Genomic DNA, 22,741 nt, shown 5'->3' on the forward strand with positions numbered 1-22,741 from the left:
ATTGCAGACATCTGATTAGCACGCTTGCGCCCAGCGGAGGTCTTCGTCGTTGGAACCTTGACCTTGCGTTTTGGCGGCTCAGCCGAGCCACCCTTAGCAGCAGCAGCCTCTGGTTCACCTGAAGAGCGATAACGCTTGGAACCTGTTGCACGATCTAGGTTCTTGCGGCGAGCCTGATGCCCGGAGCTACTACCACCTGAAACACACACACACACACACACAAGAACCACAAGAGCAAGAGTGCATAAGCCAAGGAAAGACAAACAACAAAGATGGAAAATTAGGGAGGGAAACATGGGCATTGGCATCTCAGAGCGGTGGTACCGCGCACCAGAGCGGTAGTACCGCTTATAAGCGGTAGTACCGCTCGGGTGCAGCGGTAGTACCGCTGGAGCGGTTGTCAGCGGGTTGACACCTACCGCGGCAAGATCCGGTACTACCGGAGATGCAAAAGGCCATATTTCTATACCTAATCATCAATCTACCTAGTCTAGCAGTCTCCCAAGTCCTTCCTAAGCCTCAGAACAACAAACACAAAAACGAGGAATGCAACGAATATAGCCCAAAACCTAGATTCAAGAAAGAGAACCTAGGGAGAGAAGAACGGGGGCAATACCGACATCCATGGCAGGAGGTGAGGGTGGGGAACGATCCCACCGGTTGGAAACGAGGGAGACGGCTGCGATCCGGCGGCCCGGCGGCGGACCTCCGGTGCTTGGGGAGTCGCCTGAGAGAGGAGAGGACGAGGAGATGGGGCTAACTGAACGGGTATGGGGGGAAAGAAACTTCCCCTGCCCGATACATATCCCACGCACCCAGCCCTAAGCGGTAGTACCGCGCAAGGCGCGGTAGTACCGCTCTGGCACAGATCCAGAGCACAACATGCCCCGCAGTACCGCTCCACGGTAGTACCGTGTCGGCAAGGTGGTAGTACCGCTTATAAGCGGTAGTACCGCTCTGCTGTCGCGGTAGTACCGCTCAGGCGCCCCAAAGCAGGATCAAGGGGAGAAAAATGGCTTATGCACGAAAAACGAAAAACCAAGAAGCACACCCAAGACACGAGACAGACCACGACAAACCCGAACACGACACCACCGGATCACAACCACTCAAAAGAGAAGCACAGGCAAATGGAAACAACACACAGACAAACTCTCTAGAAGAGAGGGCAGTGGTCGAGACCACCTATGTTTGAGCTATATGGTATGGCGCCGCGAAGATTTTAACCTTGGGCCCATGACCAAAACTCGTCTTTGAAGCACAAGTACCATCAATAATGGCTAATGTGAAAGAGTTGATCAATTTATGCATAATGGGGGGAGGGAGAGTTCATTGAGAGAACAACACTCCCCCTATGTCCATGCCTACACCTAAACAAGATAACAAGTTGAGTATGGTGGGGTGTGCCAGGGTTCAAGCAACATTGCTCGAATCAATGATATTTAGCTCATGCCTTAACTCGCTAAATCTTGCTTCATCCAAGGGCTTCATGAAAATATCTGCAAGGTTATCATGAGTGTTGACATAGTTGAGCTTGATCTCCCCTCGCCTAATGTGATCCCGGATGAAGTGATACCGAATCTCAATATGCTTCGTCTTGAAGTGTTGAACCGGGTTGAGAGAAATCTTGATGGCACTTTCATTGTCACACCAAAGAGGCACTTTGTCACAAATGACACCGTAATCCTTCAAAGTTTGCCTCATCCATAGGAGTTGAGCACAACAACTACCGGCCGCCACATACTTCGCTTCGGTGGACGAGAGAGATACACAACTTTGCTTCTTGGAAGACCAACTCACCAAAGAGCAACCAAGAAATTGGCACCCTCCGGAAGTGGACTTCCTATCCACTTTGTCTCCCGCCCAATCGGAGTCCGAATATCCCACAAGCTTGAAGTTTGCTCCTCTTGGGTACCATAAGCCAAAGTTTGGGGTGTGAGCCAAATATCGAATGATTCGCTTGACCGCCACAAAGTGGATTTCCTTAGGTGTGACTTGAAACCGTGCACACATTCCCACACTCAACGTGATATCCGGTCTAGATGCACAAAGGTAAAGCAAGGAGCCAATCATGGAGCGATATACCTTTTGATCCACCCCTTTACCATTGGGATCTATGTCAAGTTGGCATTTGACGTCCATTGGAGTGGAAGCTGGCTTGACATCACTTAACTTGAATCTCTTGAGCATGTCTTGAGTATATTTGGCTTGGTTGATGAAGGTTTCTTCTCTTCTTTGCTTGACTTCGAACCCGAGAGAGAACTTCAACTCTCCCATCGAAGACATCTTGAACTTTGAGGTCATGAGAGCGGCAAATTCCTCATTGAAAGCTTTGTTAGGGGAACCAAAGATAATATCATCAACATATAGTTGGCACACAAACAACTCCCCTTTGACCTTCTTAGTAAAAAGAGTGGGGTCGATTTTCCCAACTTCAAATCCACGATCTTGCAACAACTCGGTAAGGTGGTCATACCACGCACGTGGGGCTTGTTTAAGGCCATAGAGTGCCTTATCGAGTTGATACACATGATCGGGGAAGTAGGGATCCTCGAACCCGGGGGGTTGTTTTACATACACCAACTCATTAATAGGACCATTAAGAAAATCACTCTGCACATCCATTTGTTGCAACTTAAAGTTATGATGAGAAGCATAAGCAATCAACAAACGAATGGATTCAAGGCGTGCAACGGGAGCAAAAGTTTCACCGTAGTCAATACCCTCGACTTGGGAGTAGCCTTGTGCTACCAATCTTGCCTTGTTGCGAACGATGGTCCCATGAGCATCTTGCTTGTTCTTGAATATCCACTTGGTTCCAATGACATTGTGGTTCCCCGTTGGCCTTGGCACCAATCTCCACACCTTGTTGTACTCGAAGTTGTTGAGTTCTTCATGCATGGCATTGAGCCAATCCGGATCTTTGAGCGCCTCATAAACCTTATGGGGTTCAACACAAGAGACAAACGTGTGATGTTCATAATAGTTTTCCAATTGTCTACGAGTGCTTACCCCCTTTTGAATGCTTCCAAGCACATTCTTCATGAGATGACCCTTGGTAGAGAGCTTGGATGCAATCTTGGCGGCACGGCGCTCCAATTCCTCCTCGGGTGTGAGTTGAGGAGCGGTCACTTGATCATCTTGAGCGCCATCTTGAGCTTGTTCTTGATCTTGAGCTTGCTCTTGATCTTGAGCTTGCTCTTGATCTTGAACTTGCTCGGAGGAGAGAACTTGACCTTAGGCATCACTTGGTGATTCAACACCGTCTTGAGATTGATCTTGCCCTTGGTCTTGTTCATGATGTTGAGGGCCTTCACTTTGTTCTTCGGAAGCGTGTGGGCCTTGGGTTGGTGATGGCTCCACTTGAATGGAGCATTGTCCTTCTCCTTCGGCCACAAGGGGTTCCTCAATGGGTAGGATAAAACCAACTCCCATTATTCTTATGACTTGGGGAGGAATTTCATCACCTACATCACAAGTGCCACTTTGCTCCACTTGGGAGCCGTTATTCTCATCAAACTCCACGTTACACGTCTCCTCAATAAGTCCCGTGGATTTATTGAGGACACGGTAAGCATGAGAGGATTTATTGAGGACACGGTAAGCATGAGAGTTTGTAGCATAACCAACAAATATGCCCTCTTGAGCTCTAGCCTCAAATTTAGACAAACGAACGCCTTTCTTGAGAATGAAACACATACACCCGAACACCCGAAAGTACTTGAGGTTGGGCTTGTTACCGGTGAGTATCTCATATGGAGTCTTTTTCAAGCCTTTGCGGAGATAGAGCCGATTTGATGCATGGCACGCGGTGTTGATGGCTTCGGCCCAAAATCTGTATGGAGACTTGAACTCCGCCATCATGGTCCTTGCCGCATCCATCAACGTCCGGTTCTTCCTCTCCTCTACACCATTTTGTTGAGGGGTGTATGGTGCGGAATATTGATGCTTGATCCCCTCATCACTAAGAAACTCATCCAAGGTGTAGTTCTTGAACTCGGTGCCGTTGTCACTTCTTATAGTCAAGATCTTTGCATTGTGTTGATGTTGGGCTTCATTTGCAAAGTCAATGACGGTTTGTTGGGTCTCGCTCTTCCTCTTGAAGAAATATACCCAAGTGTATCTTGAATAATCATCCACAATCACCAAGCAATACTTCCTACCCCCAAGACTATCAAAGGATGGAGGCCCAAAGAGATCCATGTGAAGGAGCTACAAAGGCCTCTTCGAGTAAATGATAGTCATGGGAGGGTGAGCCTTCTCATGTAGCTTTCCTTCGATACAAGCACTGCAAGCACGATCTTTAGCAAAACTAACATTTGTTAGTCCACGGACATGGTCCCCCTTGAGAAGACTTTGCAAAGATCTCATATTGACATGGGCTAAACGGCGATGCTAAAGCCATCCCACATCAACTTTAGCCATTAGGCATGTCGCGGTCTTAGTGGGTCGCTCCGGAAAGTTAATCACATAGAGACCGTTCGACATGCCCAACAAAGGCTACTTTAAGAGTCTTGCTCCACAAGAGGGCCACGGTATCAATATCAAAGAAAGTGGCAAAGCCCATGAGTGCAAGTTGACGAACGGAAAGTAAATTGTATGCAAGGGACTCAACAAGCATGACCTTCTCGATCGTGAGATCGTGAGAAATGACAACCTTGCCAAGTCCCAGTACCTTAGAAGACGAGGCATCACCCCACTCGACATTGGTGGGCAAATATGGAATCTTGTGCACGTCCACGACCAAGTCCTTGCTTCCGGTCATATGATTTGTAGCTCCACTATCGAGCAACCATGACCCCCACCGGAAGCAAACACCTGCAAGAGATCAATGCTTGGTTTTCGGTACCCATTTTGTAATGGGTCCTTTGATGTTAGTGACAAGGGTCTTAGGAACCCAAATAGACCATTCAATGCACTCATAAGGAGAACCAACAAATTTGGCATAAACATGCCCATCACTAGCTCTGCACAACACATAAGAAGGGTTAAAGTCGCCGGCTTTGTTGAAAGGGGTGGCATTTCCCTTCTTGACACCACCACCCTTCACATTGTTCTTCTTCTCCTTGGGAGAACCCTCTCCCTCCTTCGCAAAAGTTTGTTTGAGAGGAGGAGGTCGTTTGGTCTTGTCATTCTTCTTCTTGTTCTTGGGCATGTGTGCGAACCCAATCCCCTCCTTGGCCACAACTTCCTTTTGATTGCTCAAAAGGTCGTTGAGGTTCTTCTCACCTTGTATGCACGACACAAGGCCTTTCTCAAGTTGCTCCTTCAACTTGGCATTCTCCTCAACAAGATGCACATGCTCACAACAACGGTTAGTAGCATTTGCATTATAAATTAAAACCAGATGAGGAAAGGTGACTTTCTCCTTGGTTAGCTTCACTTGAAGTTGGTCATAAGACTCTTTAAGACTAGCATGAATACCCTTCAAGGCCTTGTGAGCCTTGTCAAGCATATCAAACTCCTCCTTGAGTCTAGCAAGATCAACCCCAAGTTTGGCCTTCTCGGAATTTAGCACACGAGATACAACAAGAGCATGATCAAGATCTTTCTTTAGTTTAGCATGATCATCGTTGTATGACTCCTCAAGAGCCAAACGATGACCACGCTCTTCTTCGAGAGCGTTAGAAAGATCCGATATCTCATCGGCATAGTCACGACTATGACCTTCCATCTTAGAGATGGTTTCTTCATGAGCCTCAATCACGTCATTGGCTTCACCAAGTTGTTCCAAGAGAGCAACAAAGTGCTTCTTGGATTTACCCTTAAGCTTACTCATAAAAGACTCAAATTCATTTTCCTCCCCATTAGAACCCTCATTTTCATCAATGCAATCCGTCAAAGAAGGATTAGTAATGATGGTAGTTTTGATGTTGGGGGTTACCTTGTTGGTGGCTTTAGCCATGAGGCACTTGGCGGTGATGTTCTCATTGGGTGAGTCGAAGAGAGACACCCTTGGAGTTGTCACAATGGCAACGGAGGCCATGGCAACCGACTCACCGTCATCATCATCATCATTGTACTCTTCTTGCGCCACCAATCCCTTGGGAGGAGTCTTCTTGGTGAAGTTGCTCTTGTTGGGGAAAGACTTGGCCTTGTCATTTCAGATGAGCTTGCCACCATTGTCTTCCCTCTTCTCATATGGGCATTCCGCAACAAAATGGCTCACATTGACACAATTATAGCAAGTCCTCACACGTTGCTTGACCTTTGCGCCACTTGAGTTGTTCTTGTTGAAGTTGGGCCTTGTGTTCTTCTTGCTCCAAAATTTCCTTGAAGCAAGAGCCATGTGTTCATGATAAGCATACTTTGTATCTTCGGGATTGCTCTCCTCTTCTTCCTCTTCTTCCACAGTAACCTTGGCCTTTAAGGCAAGGTTGGGCTTCTTTGATCTTTGAGAGCGTAACACCGCATTGTCGGCGCTCTTGTGCAAGATGCTCATAGCGACAAACTCATCCAACACTTCACTTGAGGACAAGGTGTGGAAGTCCGGCCTTCAATGAATGACGGAGGACATGGCCTTGTGGTAAGGCATCATGGCCTTGAGGAATTTGCGCTTGATCCAATTGACATCCGTATCCTTGCTCCCATGATCTTGGAGTGAGACCGCGAGAGTAGTTAATCTCCGATAAAGCTCACGAGGCTCTTCATCTTCTTTCATTGCAAACTCATCGGCCTCATCTTGCACCACTTCATAGTTGGAGCGTTGAATGCTTGTGCTTCCCCTGTAGAGGGAAACAACATGGTGCCAAGCATCCTTGGCCATGGTGAAGGGTCGGAGATGAGCAAGATCTTCGGGTGGAATTGCATCTTGGATGATGAAGAGAGCATTCTCATTGAATTGATTATCCACGTCTTCTCTAGGGGTGAAGTTGCTTCGGTCATGCGGATAAAAACCTTCTTCAATGATTCTCCAAAGATTAGTATTAACATGATTCAAATGACGCTTAAAGCGATAAACCCAAGAATCAAAGTCCTCATTTTTCACAATCTTAGGGGGAGGACCGGCATGATTCAAATGAGTGGACGGAATCGGCACCATAAGTAAGTGGAGGTTCCACATTGGCAAAGATGCCGGTGCCATTTTTACCACTAGAAGAAGGAGCCTTTTCACTAGTAGCTTCCCCCTTGTCGGGGTTAGCATCCGTCACTTTGTTAGTGGGATCACCCACTTTCATCGGTGCGGTAGATAGTTTAAGCCCTTCTAAGAATTTGTTAAACATGCTTTCAACCTCGGTCATCATGGAGGTTTTCAATGTGTCCAAAGCCACATTGAATTCCTCACGAGAGACCGCGGTTCCCCCATCAGCCGTAGATGAGAATGGATTCACACGGGAGTGCTCCTCCCCACCGTCTACGGTGTCAACCATACTCTTCGGACGGCAAAGTCCTTAATAAAGAGACGAGGCTCTGATACCAATTAAAGGATCGATATAGTTGACTAGAGGGGGTGAATAGGCAACTAACAATTTTTAGCTTTTCTTTATCAATTTAAACTTTGCATCAAAGTAGGTTGCCTAGATAGGAAACTAGGTGAGCAACCTATATGATGCAACAACAACAAGCACACAAGCAAGCAAGGGATATAACACAAATAAGCTTGCACAAGTAAAGGCATGAGATAACCAAGAGTGGAGCCCGTGACGACGAGGATGTGTTACCGAAGTTCCTTCCTTTTTGAGGGGAAGTACGTCTCCGTTGGAGCGGTGTGGAGACACAATGCTCCCCAAGAAGCCACTAGGGCCACCGTATTCTCCTCACGCCCTCACACCATGCGAGATGCCGTGATTCCACTATTGGTGCCCTTGAAGGCGGCAACCGGACCTTTACAAACAAGGTTGGGGCTCTCTCCACAACTTAATTGGAGGCTCCCAACGAAACCGCGGAGCTTCACCATAATGGAATATGGCTCCGAGGTGACCTCAACCATCTAGGGTGCTCAAACACCCAAGAGTAACAAGATCAGCAAGGGATTAGTGGGGGGAATCAAATTTCTCTTGGTGGAAGAGTAGATCTGGGCCGTCTCGACCAATCCCTAGAAAATCAACAAGTTTGATTGGCTAGGGAGAGAGATCGGGCGAAAATAAGCTTGTGGAGCAACAATGGAGTTTGGGGGAAAAGAGGTGAGTCTTCTTGGAGAAGAAGACCCCTTTATATAGTGGGGGGACACATCCAACCGTTATGCAACCCGCAGCCCGCATCTGGGCGGTACTACCGCCGCCGGAGCGGTACTACCGCTGCCACAGCGGTACTACCGCTATGCCAAGCAGCCATAGGGCAACCAGGGCTGAGGGAGAAGAGCCACATGCATTGTAGGGTCACGTAGCAGAAAACAAAAAATTTCCGACCTACACACCAGCTCAGGACCACTATGGAGACTGCAAACATGGTTTGATCTTCTTCGTTACCGACTCGTAGCGCAGCGAGAAGTAGAGTCGATGACGATCGGCGGTGCAGATCCCCGCAGCTAGGATTTACAACCTCCCAACCGCGAGGATGTATACCCTCATCTGCTCCTCAGACAGCCCTCCGGGAGGCGGTCGAATAGCCCCCCGGGCGGTGAAGGAAATATGCCCTAGAGGCAATAATAAAGTTATTATTTATTTCCTTATATCATGATAAATGTTTATTGTTCATGCTAGAATTGTATTAACCGGAAACATAATACATGTGTGAATACATAAACAAACAGAGTGTCACTAGTATGCCTCTACTTGACTAGCTCGTTGATCAAAGATGGTTATGTTTCCTAGCCATAGACATGAGTTGTCATTTGATTAACGGGATCACATCATTAGGAGAATGATGTGATTGACTTGACCCATTCCGTTAGCTTAGCACTCGATCGTTTAGTATGTTGCTATTGCTTTCTTCATGACTTATACATGTTCCTATGACTATGAGATTATGCAACTCCCGTTTACCGGAGGAACACTTTGTGTGCTACCAAACGTCACAACGTAACTGGGTGATTATAAAGGTGCTCTACAGGTGTCTCCAAAGGTACTTGTTGGGTTGGCGTATTTCGAGATTAGGATTTGTCACTCTGATTGTCGGAGAGGTATCTCTGGGCCCACTCGGTAATGCACATCACTATAAGCCTTGCAAGCATTGTAACTAATGAGTTAGTTGCGGGATGATGTATTACGGAACAAGTAAAGAGACTTGCCAGTAACGAGATTGAACTAGGTATCGAGATACTAACGATCGAATCTCGGGCAAGTAACATACCGATGACAAAGGGAACAACGTATGTTGTTATGCGGTCTGACCGATAAAGATCTTCGTAGAATATGTAGAAACCAATATGAGCATCCAGGTTCCGCTATTGGTTATTGACCGGAGAGGTGTCTCGGTCATATCTACATAGTTCTCGAACCCGTAGGGTCCGCACGCTTAACGTTACGATGACAGTTATATTATGAGTTTACATGTTTTGATGTACCGAAGGTTGTTCGGAGTCCCGGATGTGATCACGGACATGACGAGGAGTCTCGAAATGCTCGAGACATAAAGATTGATATATTGGAAGCCTATGTTTGGACATCGGAAGTGTTCCGGGTGAAATCGGGATTTTTTCGGAGTACCGGGAGATTACCGGAACCCCCCGGTAACTTAATGGGCCTTAGTGGGCCTAGGTGGAAGAGAGGAGAGGAGGCCAGGGCAGGGCCGCGCGCCCCTTCCCCCCAGTCCGAATAGGACAAGCAGAGGGGGGCGGCGCCCCCCCTTCCTTCCTCCCCTCCACCTCTTCCCCCCTCCTCTCCTAGTCCAACATGGAAAGGGGGGAGTCCTACTCTCGGTAGGATTAGGACTCCTCCTGGCGCGCCTCTCCTCCTTGGCCGGCGGCCTCCCCCTTGCTCCTTTATATACGGGGGCAGGGGGGCACCTCTATACACACAATTGATCTACGATCTTTTAGCCGTGTGCGGTGCCCCCCTCCACCATATTACACCTCGATAATATTGTAGCGGTGCTTAGGCGAAGCCCTGCGTCGGTAGAACATCATCATCGTCACCACGCCGTCGTGCTGACGAAACTCTCCCTCAACACTCGGCTGGATCGGAGTTCGAGGGACGTCATCGAGCTAAACGTGTGCTGAACTCGGAGGTGCCGTGCGTTCGGTACTCGATCGGTCGGATCGTGAAGACGTACGACTACATCAACCGCGTTGTGTTAACGCTTCCGCTTTCGGTCTACGAGGGTACGTGGACAACACTCTCCCCTCTCGTTGCTATGCATCACCATGATCTTGCGTGTGCGTAAGAAAATTTAGAAATTACTACGTTCCCCAACAGTGGTATCAGAGCTAGGTTTTATGCGTTGATGTTATATGCACGAGTAGAACACAAGTGAGTTGTGGGCGATATAAGTCATACTGCTTACCAGCATGTCATATTTTGGTTTGGCGGTATTGTGAGATGAAGCGGCCCGGGCCGACATTACGCGTACGCTTACGCGAGACTGGTTTCACTGTTGCGAGCACTCGTTGCTTAAAGGTGACTGGCGGGTGTCTGTCTCTCTCACTTTAGTTGAACCGAGTGTGGCTACGCCCGGTCCTTGCGAAGGTTAAAACAGCACCAACTTGACAAACTATCGTTGTGGTTTTGATGCATAGGTAAGAACGGTTCTTGCTAAGCCCGTAGCAGCCACGTAAAACTTGCAACAACAAAGTAGAGGACGTCTAACTTGTTTTTTCAGGGCATGTTGTGATGTGATATGGTCAAGACATGATGCTATATTTTATTGTATGAGATGATCATGTTTTGTAACTGAGTTATCGGCAACTGGCAGGAGCCATATGGTTGTCGCTTTATTGTATGCAATGCAATCGCCATGTAATTGTTTTACTTTATCAGTAAGCGGTAGCGATAGTCGTAAAAGCAATAGTTGGCGAGACGACAACGATGCTACGATGGAGATCAAGGTGTCGCGCCGGTGACGATGGTGATCATGACGTTGCTTCGGAGATGGAGATCACAAGCACAAGATGATGATGGCCATATCATATCACTTATATTGATTGCATGTGATATTTATCTTTTATGCATCTTATCTTGCTTTGATTGACGGTAGCATTATAAGATGATCTCTCACTAAAATTTCAAGATAAAAGTGTTCTCCCTGAGTATGCACCGTTGCGAAAGTTCTTCGTGCTGAGACACCACGTGATGATCGGGTGTGATAGGCTCTACGTTCAAATACAACGGGTGCAAAACAATTGCACACGCGGAATACCCAGGTTAAACTTGACGAGACTAGCATATGCAGATATGGCCTCGGAACACGGGGACCCGAAAGGTCGAGCGTGAATCATATAGTAGATATGATCAACATAGTGATGTTCACCATTGAAACTACTCCATCTCACGTGATGATCGGACTTGGTTTAGTTGATTTGGATCACGTAATCACTTAGATGATTAGAGAGATGTCTATCTAAGTGGGAGTTCTTAAGTAATATGATTAATTGAACTTAAATTTATCATGAACTTAGTCCTGATAGTATATTGCAAATTATGTTGTAGATCAATAGCTCGCGTTGTTGCTTCCCTGTGTTTATTTTTGATATGTTCCTAGAGAAAAATTATGTTGAAAGATGTTAGTAGCAAAGATGCGGATTGGATCCGTGATCTGAGGATTATCCTCATTGCTGCACAGAAAAATTATGTCCTTGATGCACCGCTAGGTGACAGACCTATTGCAGGAGCAGATGCAGACGTTATGAACGTTTGGCTAGCTCAATGTGATGACTACTTGATAGTTTAGTGCACCATGCTTAACCGCTTAGAATCGGGAGTTCAAAGACGTTTTGAACGTCATGGACCATATGAGATGTTCCAGGAGTTGAAGTTAATATTTCAAGCAAATACCCGAGTTGAGAGATATGAAGTCTCCAACAAGTTCTATAGCTAAAAGATGGAGGAGAATAGCTCAAGCAGTGAGCATGTGCTCAGATTGTCTGGGTACTACAATCGCTTGAATCAAGTGGGAGTTAATCTTCCAGATAAAATAGTGATTGACAGAATTCTCTAGTCACCATCACCAAGTTAGTAGAACTTCGTGATGAACTATAGTATGCAAGGGATGACGAAAGAAATTCCCAAGCTCTTCGCGATGCTGAAATCGACGAAGGTAGAAATCAAGAAAGAGCATGAAGTGTTGATGGTTAACAAGACCACTAGTTTCAAGAAAAGGGCAAAGGGATAGAAGGGGAACTTCAAGAAGAACGGCAAGCAAGTTGCTGCTCAAGTGAAGAAGCCCAAGTCTGGATCTAAGCCTGAGACTAAGTGCTTCTACTGCAAAGGGACTGGTTACTGGAAGCGGAACTACCCCAACTATTTGGTGGATAAGAAAGATGGCAAAGTGAACAAAGGTATATTAGATATACATGTTATTGATGTGTACTTTACTAGTGTTTATAGCAACCCCTCGGTATTTGATACTGGTTCAGTTGCTAAGAGTAGTAACTCGAAACGGGAGTTGCAGAATAAACAGAGACTAGTAAAAGGCGAGGTGACGATGTGTGTTGGAAGTAGTTCCAAGATTGATATGATCATCATCGCACACTCCCTATACTTTCGGGATTAGTGTTGAAACTAAATAAGTGTTATTTGGTGTTTGCGTTGAGCATGAATATGATTTGATCATGTTTGTTGCAATACGGTTATTCATTTAAATTAAAGAATAATTGTTGTTCTGTTTACATGAATAAAAACTTCTATGGTCATACACCCAATAAAATGATTTGTTGGATCTCGATCGTAGTGATACACATATTCATAATAATGAAGCCAAAAGATGCAAAGTTAATAATGATAGTGCAACTTATTTGTGGCACTGCCATTTAGATCATATTGGTGTAAAGCGCATGAAGAAACTCCATACTGATGGGATTTTGGAATCACTTGATTATGAATCACTTGATGCTTGCGAACCAAGCCTCATGGGCAAGATGACTAAAACGCCATTCTCCGGAACTATGGAGAGAGCAACAGATTTGTTGGAAATCATACATACAGATGTATGTGGTCCGATGAATATTGAGGCTCGTAGCAGGTATCATTATTTTCTGACCTTCACAGATGATTTGAGGAGATATGGGTATATCTACTTAATGAAACAGAAGTCTGAAACATTTGAAAAGTTCATATAATTTCAGAGTGAAGCAGAAAATCATCGTAACAAGAAAATAAAGTTTCTACGATCTGATCGTGGAGAAGAGTATTTGAGTTACGAGTTTGGCCTTCAGTTAAAAACAATGTGAAATAGTTTCACTACTCACGCCACCTGGAACACCACGGTGTAATGGTGTGTCCGAACATCGTAACCGTACTTTATTAGATATGGTGCGATATATGATGTCTCTTACCGATCTACCACTATCGTTTTGGGGTTATGCATTAGAGACAGCTGCATTCACGTTAAATAGGGTACCATCTAAATCCGTTGAGACGACATCTTATGAACTGTGGTTTGGCAAGAAACCAAAGTTGTCGTTTCTTAAAGTTTGGGGTTGCGATGCTTATGTGAAAAGGTTTCATCCTGATAAGCTCAAACCCAAATCGGAGAAATGTGTCTTCATAGGATACCCAAAGGAGACAGTTGGGTACACCTTCTATCACAGATCCGAAGACAAGACATTCGTTGCTAAGAATGGATCCTTTCTAGAGAAGGAGTTTCTCTCGAAAGAAGTGAGTGGGAGGAAAGTAGAACTTGATGAGGTAACTGTACCTGCTCCCTTATTGGAAAGTAGTTCATCACAGAAATCTGTTCCTGTGACTCCTACACCAATTAGTGAGGAAGTTAATGATGATGATCATGTAACTTCAGATCAAGTTACTACATAACCTCATAGGTAAACCAGAGTGAGATCCACACCAGAGTGGTACGGTAATCCTGTTCTGGAGGTCATGTTTTTTGACCATGACGAACCTACGAACTATGAGGAAGCGATGATGAGCCCAGATTCCGCGAAATGGCTTGAGGCCATGAAATCTGAGATGAGATCCATATATGAGAACAAAGTATGGACTTTGGTTGACTTACCCGATGATCGGCAATCCATAGAAAATAAATGGATCTTCATGAGGAAGACGGACGCTGATAGTAGTGTTACTATCTACAAAGCTAGACTTGTCGAAAAAAGGTTTTTTTTGACAAAGTTCAAGGCGTTGACTACGATGAGATTTTCTCACTCGCAGCGATGCTTAAGTCTGTCCGAATCATGTTAGCAATTGCCGCATTTTATGAAATCTGGCAAATGGATAAACAAAACTGCATTCCTTAATGGATTTATTAAAGAGAGTTGTATATGATGCAACAGGAGGTTTTGTCAATCCTAAAAGTGCTAACAAAATATGCAAGCTCCAGCGATCCATCTATGGACTGGTGCAAGCATCTCGGAGTTGGAATATACGCTTTGATAAGTTGATCAAAGGATATAGTTTTATACAGACTTGCGGTGAAGCCTGTATTTTCAAGAATGTGAGTGGGAGCACTACAGCATTTCTGATAAGTATATGTGAATGACATATTGTTGATCGGAAATAATGTAGCATTATTCTGCAAAGCATAAAGGAGTGTTTGAAAGGAGTTTTTAAAGAAAGACCTCGGTGAAGCTGCTTACATATTGAGCATCAAAATCTATAGAGATAGATCAAGACGCTTGATAAGTTTTTCAATGAGTATATACCTTGACAAGATTTTGAAGTAGTTCAAAATGGAACAGTCAAAGCCCGACCATGGCAGAAGATAGAAAGAGAATGAAAGTCATTCCCTATGCCTTGGCCATAGGTTCTATAAAGTATGCCATGCTGTGTACCAGATCTATTGTATACCCTACACTGATTTTGGCAAGGGAGTACAATAGTGATCTAGGAGTAGATCACTGGACAGCGGTCAAAATTATCCTTAGTGGAATAAGGATATGTTTCTCGATTATGGAAGTGACAAAAGGTTCGTCGTAAAGGGTTACGTCGATGCAAGTTTTGACACTAATCTAGATGACTCTAAGTCTCGGTCTAGATACATATTGAAAGTGGGAGCAATTAGCTAGAGTAGCTCCGTGCAGAGCATTGTAGACGTAGAAATTTGCAAAATACTTACGGATCTGAATGTGACAGACCCGTTGACTAAAATTATCTCACAATCAAAACATGATCACACCTTAGCACTCTTTGGGTGTTAATCACATAGCGATGTGAACTAGATTATTGACTCTAGTAAACCCTTTGGGTGTTGGTCACATGACAATGTGAACTATGGGTGTTAATCACATGGTGATGTGAATTATTGATGTTAAATCACATTGCGATGTGAACTAGATTATTGACTCTGGTGCAAGTGGGAGACTGAAGGAAATATGCCATAGAGGCAATAATAAAGTTATTATTTATTTCCTTATATCATGATAAATGTTTATTGTTCATGCTAGAATTGTATTAACCGGAAACATAATACATGTGTGAATACATAAACAAACAGAGTGTCACTAGTATGCCTCTACTTGACTAGCTCGTTGATCAAAGATGGTTATGTTTCCTAGCCATAGACATGAGTTGTCATTTGATTAACGGGATCACATCATTAGGAGAATGATGTGATTGACTTGACCCATTCCGTTAGCTTAGCACTCGATCGTTTAGTATGTTGCTATTGCTTTCTTCATGACTTATACATGTTCCTATGACTATGAGATTATGCAACTCCCGTTTACCGGAGGAACACTTTGTGTGCTTCCAAACGTCACAACGTAACTGGGTGATTATAAAGGTGCTCTACAGGTGTCTCCAAAGGTACTTGTTGGGTTGGCGTATTTCGAGATTAGGATTTGTCAGTCCGATTGTCGGAGAGGTATCTCTGGGCCCACTCGGTAATGCACATCACTATAAGCCTTGCAAGCATTGTAACTAATGAGTTAGTTGCGGGATGATGTATTACGGACGAGTAAAGAGACTTGCCGGTAACGAGATTGAACTAGGTATCGAGATACTAACGATCGAATCTCGGGCAAGTAACATACCGATGACAAAGGGAACAACGTATGTTGTTATGCGGTATGACCGATAAAGATCTTCATAGAATATGTAGGAACCAATATGAGCATCCAGATTCCGCTATTGGTTATTGACCGGAGAGTTGTCTCGGTCATGTCTACATAGTTCTCGAACCCGTAGGGTCCGCACGCTTAACGTTGCGATGACAGTTATATTATGAGTTTACATGTTTTGATGGACCGAAGGTTGTTCGGAGTCCCGGATGTGATGACGGACATGACGAGGAGTCTCGAAATGGTCGAGACATAAAGATTGATATATTGGAAGCCTATGTTTGGACATCGGAAGTGTTCCGGGTGAAATCGGGATTATTCCGGAGTACCGGGAGATTACCGGAACCCCCCGGTAACTTAATGGGCCTTAGTGGGCCTAGGTGGAAGAGAGGAGAGGAGGCCAGGGCAGGGCCGCGCGCCCCTTCCCCCCCCCCCCCCCAGTCCGAATAGGACAAGGAGAGGGGGCGGCGCCCCCCCTTCCTTCCTCCCCTCCACCTCTTCCCCCTTCTTCTCCTAGTCCAACATGGAAAGGAGGGAGTCCTACTCCCGGTAGGAGTAGGACTCCTCCTAGCGCGCCTCTCCTCCTTGGCCGGCGGCCTCCCCCTTGCTCCTTTATATATGTGGGCAGGGGGGCACCTCTATACACACAATTGATCTACGATCTTTTAGCCGTGTGCGGTGCCCCCCTCCACCATATTACACCTCGATAATATCATAGCGGTGCTTAGGCGAAGCCCTGCGTCGGTAGAACATCATCATCGTCACCACGCCGTCGTGCTAACAAAACTCTCCCTCAACACTCCGCTGGATCGGAGTTCGAGGGACATCATCGAGCTGAACTGTGCTGAACTCGGAGGTGCCGTGCGTTCGGTACTTGATCGGTCGGATCGTGAAGACGTACGACTACATCAACCGCGTTGTGTTAACGCTTCCGCTTTCGGTCTACGAGGGTACGTGGACAACACTCTCCCCTCTTGTTGCTATGCATCACCATGATCTTGCGTGTGCGTAAGAAAATTTTGAAATTACTACGTTCCCCAACAGACGGTGTCGTGGACAGCCTTTCGGGAGGACCTTCGAAACTCGAACGGTCACTCGGACAGCCCTTCGGTCGAAACTCGGATGGTCACACGGACAGCCTTTCAGGAGGCACTCACGAACTAAGACCGAAACTACGATCTCTCTACAGAGTTGCACACATATGGTGTCATCTATCCGGCAGGGCTTCGCCGTCCAAAATTAGTTCCTGCCGGAACCCAGACAGCCTTTCGGCTCTACGAAACTATTTCGCGGGGAGGGAGAGAGAAGCCAGATCATTGCATGGCACTTGTATGTGAGAAGGGATGAGTGTGGAGGGCTGCCCCTCCACCTCTATTTATAGGAAATCCCAAGGGGTAGGGTAGTTTAACACAAAAACCCAAAATGCACATGAATGAAGTCCTTCCTCAAGGGCATAAGAGTGAAACCAAGGAACAAGAGGGGCTCCAAGGTGGAGCCCCAAATGTGGCTGGACACACCCCTTGAGGGGCCCCCATGAGGGCCTCCCAATCCATCCATGTCATCCCTAGATCTTTTGGGCAAAGCCCCAAAAGGTGGCTTTCCATAAAATATCCCAAAACGCACTTCAACTATTCACGACGACATTTTTCAGCGTCCGTTCGAACTGAAAATATTTATGTGGGCTTAGAACATTTCCAGTACCCACCATAATAATTTTCAACGTGTTCTGGAACAATTCCAGTTTAGTTATTTTCATCTGCGAAAAGCATCTGAACCGGTTCCTGCAGCTCCGCAACATTTCCGGTTTTTATTTCTGAAAATTCCAAAAAGTTTCCAGAATGATTCTGGCACCCTCCAAGAACTATCAGGCATGTGCCGAAACCATTTTGACTTAATGGCATACCCCGAAACAACTATTTCGGTTTCACCGAAACTCATCCGGTGACCTCTCTGTGCGGAACTTTTCCGTTGTCCGAAACTTTTCGGTGTCCGAAACTTTTTCGATGATTTTCTCTCAGACTCCCTGTCTAGTATTTAGCAGATAGATGACCCTTAAGCATGTGACCCTATAGGTTCGGTGAAGTATAGACATGGCCCGGAACCCCTTCCGATCAATGATCAACATCGGAGCCGTGGACACCCATATTGACCCCTATACCCAGACGAATGAATATTCGAGTGAACCTCCAGTTGTCGTGTGCTATTCCTGTTGCTTCGTGATATGTTACAAATACCCGAGGTGAGATTTACTTTCATCCCCGTGGATCAACGACTTGTCCACTATGCTAGTTACCTCGTTACCGGTTTTGTTCTCTTTTCTCGTTTCCGTGTTGCGGCATCCCTGTGATCAAATCACACTGTGTCTGGCCAGACGATGATGGATACCGTAACACCGAGAGGGCCCGAGAATATCTCTCCATCGTCGGAGGAGCAAATCCCAATCTTGAGCTATCAAGTTACTTGACACACTTTTCCATGAACCCGTAAGCCACCGTAATAGCCACCCATTTACGGATGACGTTTAACAAACCCCAAAGTTCATGAAGCAAGTATGAAGAAACTCGATACTCTCATGGTCTAAGGAATTATGCAAACGTTAACCATCTCTGTGTTATGTACCATTAACTTGTGACAAACGAATCTCATAGCATAACATCAATCCGGGTCGATTCAACACAAATGTTCTCTTAACATTGTGCCCTCAAAGTTGCTGGCATAGACATGCCCATGACTAGGAAAACAGAATCATCATGCAACACTTGAGCTAGTCTTAGAGGCCAGACTAGGAATACTTCTTACCGTTTATTATTCCACACGTGCATATGAGTCTTCCTCCGAGCCTCGTGTTATTGCAGACTCGAGAACCATAGCAGTTATAGCATGGAACATAAACATAATTATGAACATGGAGATAAGTAATAGCATTTATTATTGCCTCTAGGGCATATCTCCTACAGACTCCCACTTGCACTAAAGTCAATAATCTAGTTAATGCTAATGCACTTTACACCTATGGCATACCGGTGTAAAAATTGCTTCGCATGTGGTATAGCCTGATTTCCATCGGATCTGACAACTTCAGTTCCGTGTCTATCTCTGCATATCCTTGCGTTTTCACGCTTTCACAAAATTCATATTTTGTGCGGACTTGGCTTTGATGTATGTGAATCACAGGTCGAACCTGGATTCCTCAGACTGAGTTATGGAGAAACTACCTGCAGTAGTGTCCCATTGACAAAAGCCATCTTGGAACCATACTAAGTTCATGAATGAACTATATGATTCAACATCTTTTTTGTCGCTTCTAAAGCGTCAACATACTTAATCATTTGTTATAGAATTCGCCACAGTATCCTGTTGAGAACAATTTCCAACTACCGTGCCACCATATTGTGTATTACACAAAACCCTTAACTTAAATCGAAAATCGCATGGAGAAAAGATGAAGACTATATCGATGTAACATTTTACAACGAACTCTTCATGATCTCCGCTTGCGAGAAAACATATCATCAGTACTTACTCTAGTACTCAATGACATCTTTCACTGTTGTCCCACGATCAGTACTTTGATCACTTTAGTATCCATACTCGCAACACCTTGGGAGTATCGGACATATCTGGTTGTTTTACATACCATGGAATAACACAAAAGTGTGTGGAATCTGCATCATGTATTTTGCTCATCAGTGTTTTGGGACACCGAGTCTTGCAAAAAACTCTTCCATGTGACTCCGGCAAGAATCACTCCTTGGCGGTTTTAAATGCTAAAAGGTTTTAGCACCTTGTCAATATGTATTCATTGCTTAGCCCTATTAGGTAAATCTATCGCCATAGATCATTATGCCTAATATTGAGGCTATTTAGCCTAAGCACTTCATCAAAAAAACTATTTTCAAATGAAGTCCTAATTCGTGTTAAGAAATTTATTTCCAATTAACAATGTGTCAAGCACACAAGGTTTTTAGAAATATTATAACGCTCCCACTTACTTTCTTGAATTACAAGCATCTTCGTTACCCATTGATGAAGTCAGAACCCTTTGACCATTTCATCAAAGCACGAAGATTCAACCTCCAATTTGCTCTCTTCTGTCCATCGCTGGAACTCTGAAGTTTGCACCCTTACTAGCATCCTCTGGATAGACAAAATGCCTTGGACTGTAACACATGCAAGTCACTGGTTTCATTTCCATCAGATGGAAATCCTATTGTCATCCATGTTTCATATCTCATGATTGAAATATGTATTAATTGCTAGTTCAACCCGAACCGACTTTAAGCATCGCTACGATGAAAACAACCTCATTGTAGTCAACTCTTGAACTTGTTATTTCAAAAAGTCGAGCTTTATGGATAAAACATTTTGATTCGTATCAGTTTTAAGTTCCATAAATATTCGTTAGACTCTAAGTCTTCCGAAAGGTGTATCAAGGTTTTAATCTGGAATCACTTGTATGGAAACTAACTCAGGTTGTATTGGCATTTAGCCAATTCTGGAGTCAGGGCCCATCAACGCTTCCTTGTGTATCGTAGGTATAATGTTGTATAACAACAATATCTCGTTTGTCCCTCTTCAAGATCGATTTCCTAGGCTCTATTTCTTTTGTCTCCACAAAAACCTCTCAGTCAGGGAAGTCTTTCAGGCTAGTAGTTTCCAGGACCTTTTTTACTTGCCTCTTTCTGAACAAGCCTTTCAGGATCTACAGCAGCTCTCGTCCTTAATGGGGTCTTTCCATATAGACAGTAGCTGTCATGACTCTTGGGGGTCGAGACATGGCAAGAAATCTGAATATACTGCAAAAAAGTTTTATGACTTTGTCTATCAGCCAATGGTAGCAAACCCCATCCTGGGGTGGATCTGGAAGAGTTGTTGTACAATGTCGATCAAGATGTTTGCTTGGCTTGTTATAATGGACAGGGTTAACACTAAGGACATGATCCAGAGGGGGCACTGGAAGATTAATGATGGGCCTGAATGTGTACTTTGTCCAACTGGGATACTGGAGGACAGAAACCACCTCTTTTTCCAGTGCATTTTCAGTGTTCGGGTGTGGATTTATCTGCAAATTATATGGAAAGACAGTGATGACATGGTGGAGATTGCATGCCATGCTAGAAAGGATTTCAACAAACCTTTCTTTGGGGAGGTGGTATTCACTGCCTGGTGGAATATTTGGAAGGTCAGGAATGATAGAGCTTTCAGGAACATCAAACCATCTTTCAGGGCGTGGAGAAATGGCTTCATTCATGATCTCACTCTGCTCTCTCATAGAATCAAACGGAAGTATAGAGAGGCCTTACTTTTTTTTCGAAAAGGGGGATCTCCCCGGCCTCTGCATCAGAGTGATGCATACGACCATCTTATTAACGAAATAAAAAGGTTCCAACAAGGTTCCAAAGTCTCCGACTGAAAAGTATTAAAAAGACAGCTCACACAGAGCTAAAGAGGCTAGAAACACAGACTAGCCAAGATAAGACGCCACAACCGGCTGGCTAAAGATAGATAGGTAAACTAATTGCCTATCCTATTACATGACCGCCATCCAAACCGGTTGAAGATATCCCGAGCTACCATCTCCCAGCGGATAGATCCAGTAACCAAATGCTCCCTGGCCTCCATCGGAGTGAGTAGCGACCATGAACGGATCACGGCCGTGGCTCGGAAAATAACCTGCAAAAAGTGAATACGTGATGTTCTGTTAAAAACCAAATCATTTCTGCAAGTCCAGATAGTCCACAACAAAGCGCAAACTCCAACACGAATATGTCTCGCTAAGTCAGGCTCAATCCCAGTGAGCCATGTCCCAAATAACGTAGTGACATAATTCGGTGGAGTAATATTAAAAGCAATGTGAACCGTCCGCCAAAGGACTCTGGCAAACGGGCAATCAAGAAAGAGATGTTTGATCGTCTCGTCCCGATCACAGAAGCTACACCTCGTAGGTCCTGTCCAATTATGCTTAATCAAGTTATCCTTGGTTAAAATAACCTGTTTATGGACAAGCCACATAAACACTTTTATTTTCAAAGGAACTTTGACAGCCCAAACATGCTTGGAGGTAGGAATGGAGCTCGAAATAATTACATCAATATGCATTGATTTAACCGTGAATACTCCAGACCTAGTCAGTTTCCAGCGTAATTCATCGGGTTGTTGAGAAAGATGTACATCCATTAGTCTCCGAACTAGAAGGAGCCAATCTTCCCAACGATTGCCCACTAACGACCGTCTGAACTAAATATTAAGGGGGATGGATTGAAACACCGTAGCAACGAACACCTCACATCGTTGAACAATGCGATATAAAGACGGATATTGAATGGCCAAGGGTGTCTCGCCGAGCCAAGTATCCTCCCAGAAGCGTGTACTAGCGCCGTTGCCAATAACAACCTTTGTCCTATTACACAGAGATTGTTTGACTTTCATCAGTCCTTTCCAGAAAGGCGAGTCAGTTGACCTGGGACAAGGATTTTGTCTGTAGGTACTTGCTGCGAAGGATTTGGGCCCACATGGCATCAATCTCAAAAGAAAGCTTCCACAGCCACTTGCTAAGAAGGCATCTGTTCTTAACTTCAAGATTTTCAATACCAAGACCCCCTTGGTCTTTCGGTCTACAGATGATATCCCATTTTGCAAGTCTGTATTTTCTTTTTAGATCATCACCCTGCCAAAAGAAACGCGATCGATAAA

The sequence above is a fragment of the Aegilops tauschii genome, chromosome 5 (assembly GCF_002575655.3).
Source record: "Aegilops tauschii subsp. strangulata cultivar AL8/78 chromosome 5, Aet v6.0, whole genome shotgun sequence".
Classification (NCBI taxonomy): domain Eukaryota; kingdom Viridiplantae; phylum Streptophyta; class Magnoliopsida; order Poales; family Poaceae; genus Aegilops; species Aegilops tauschii.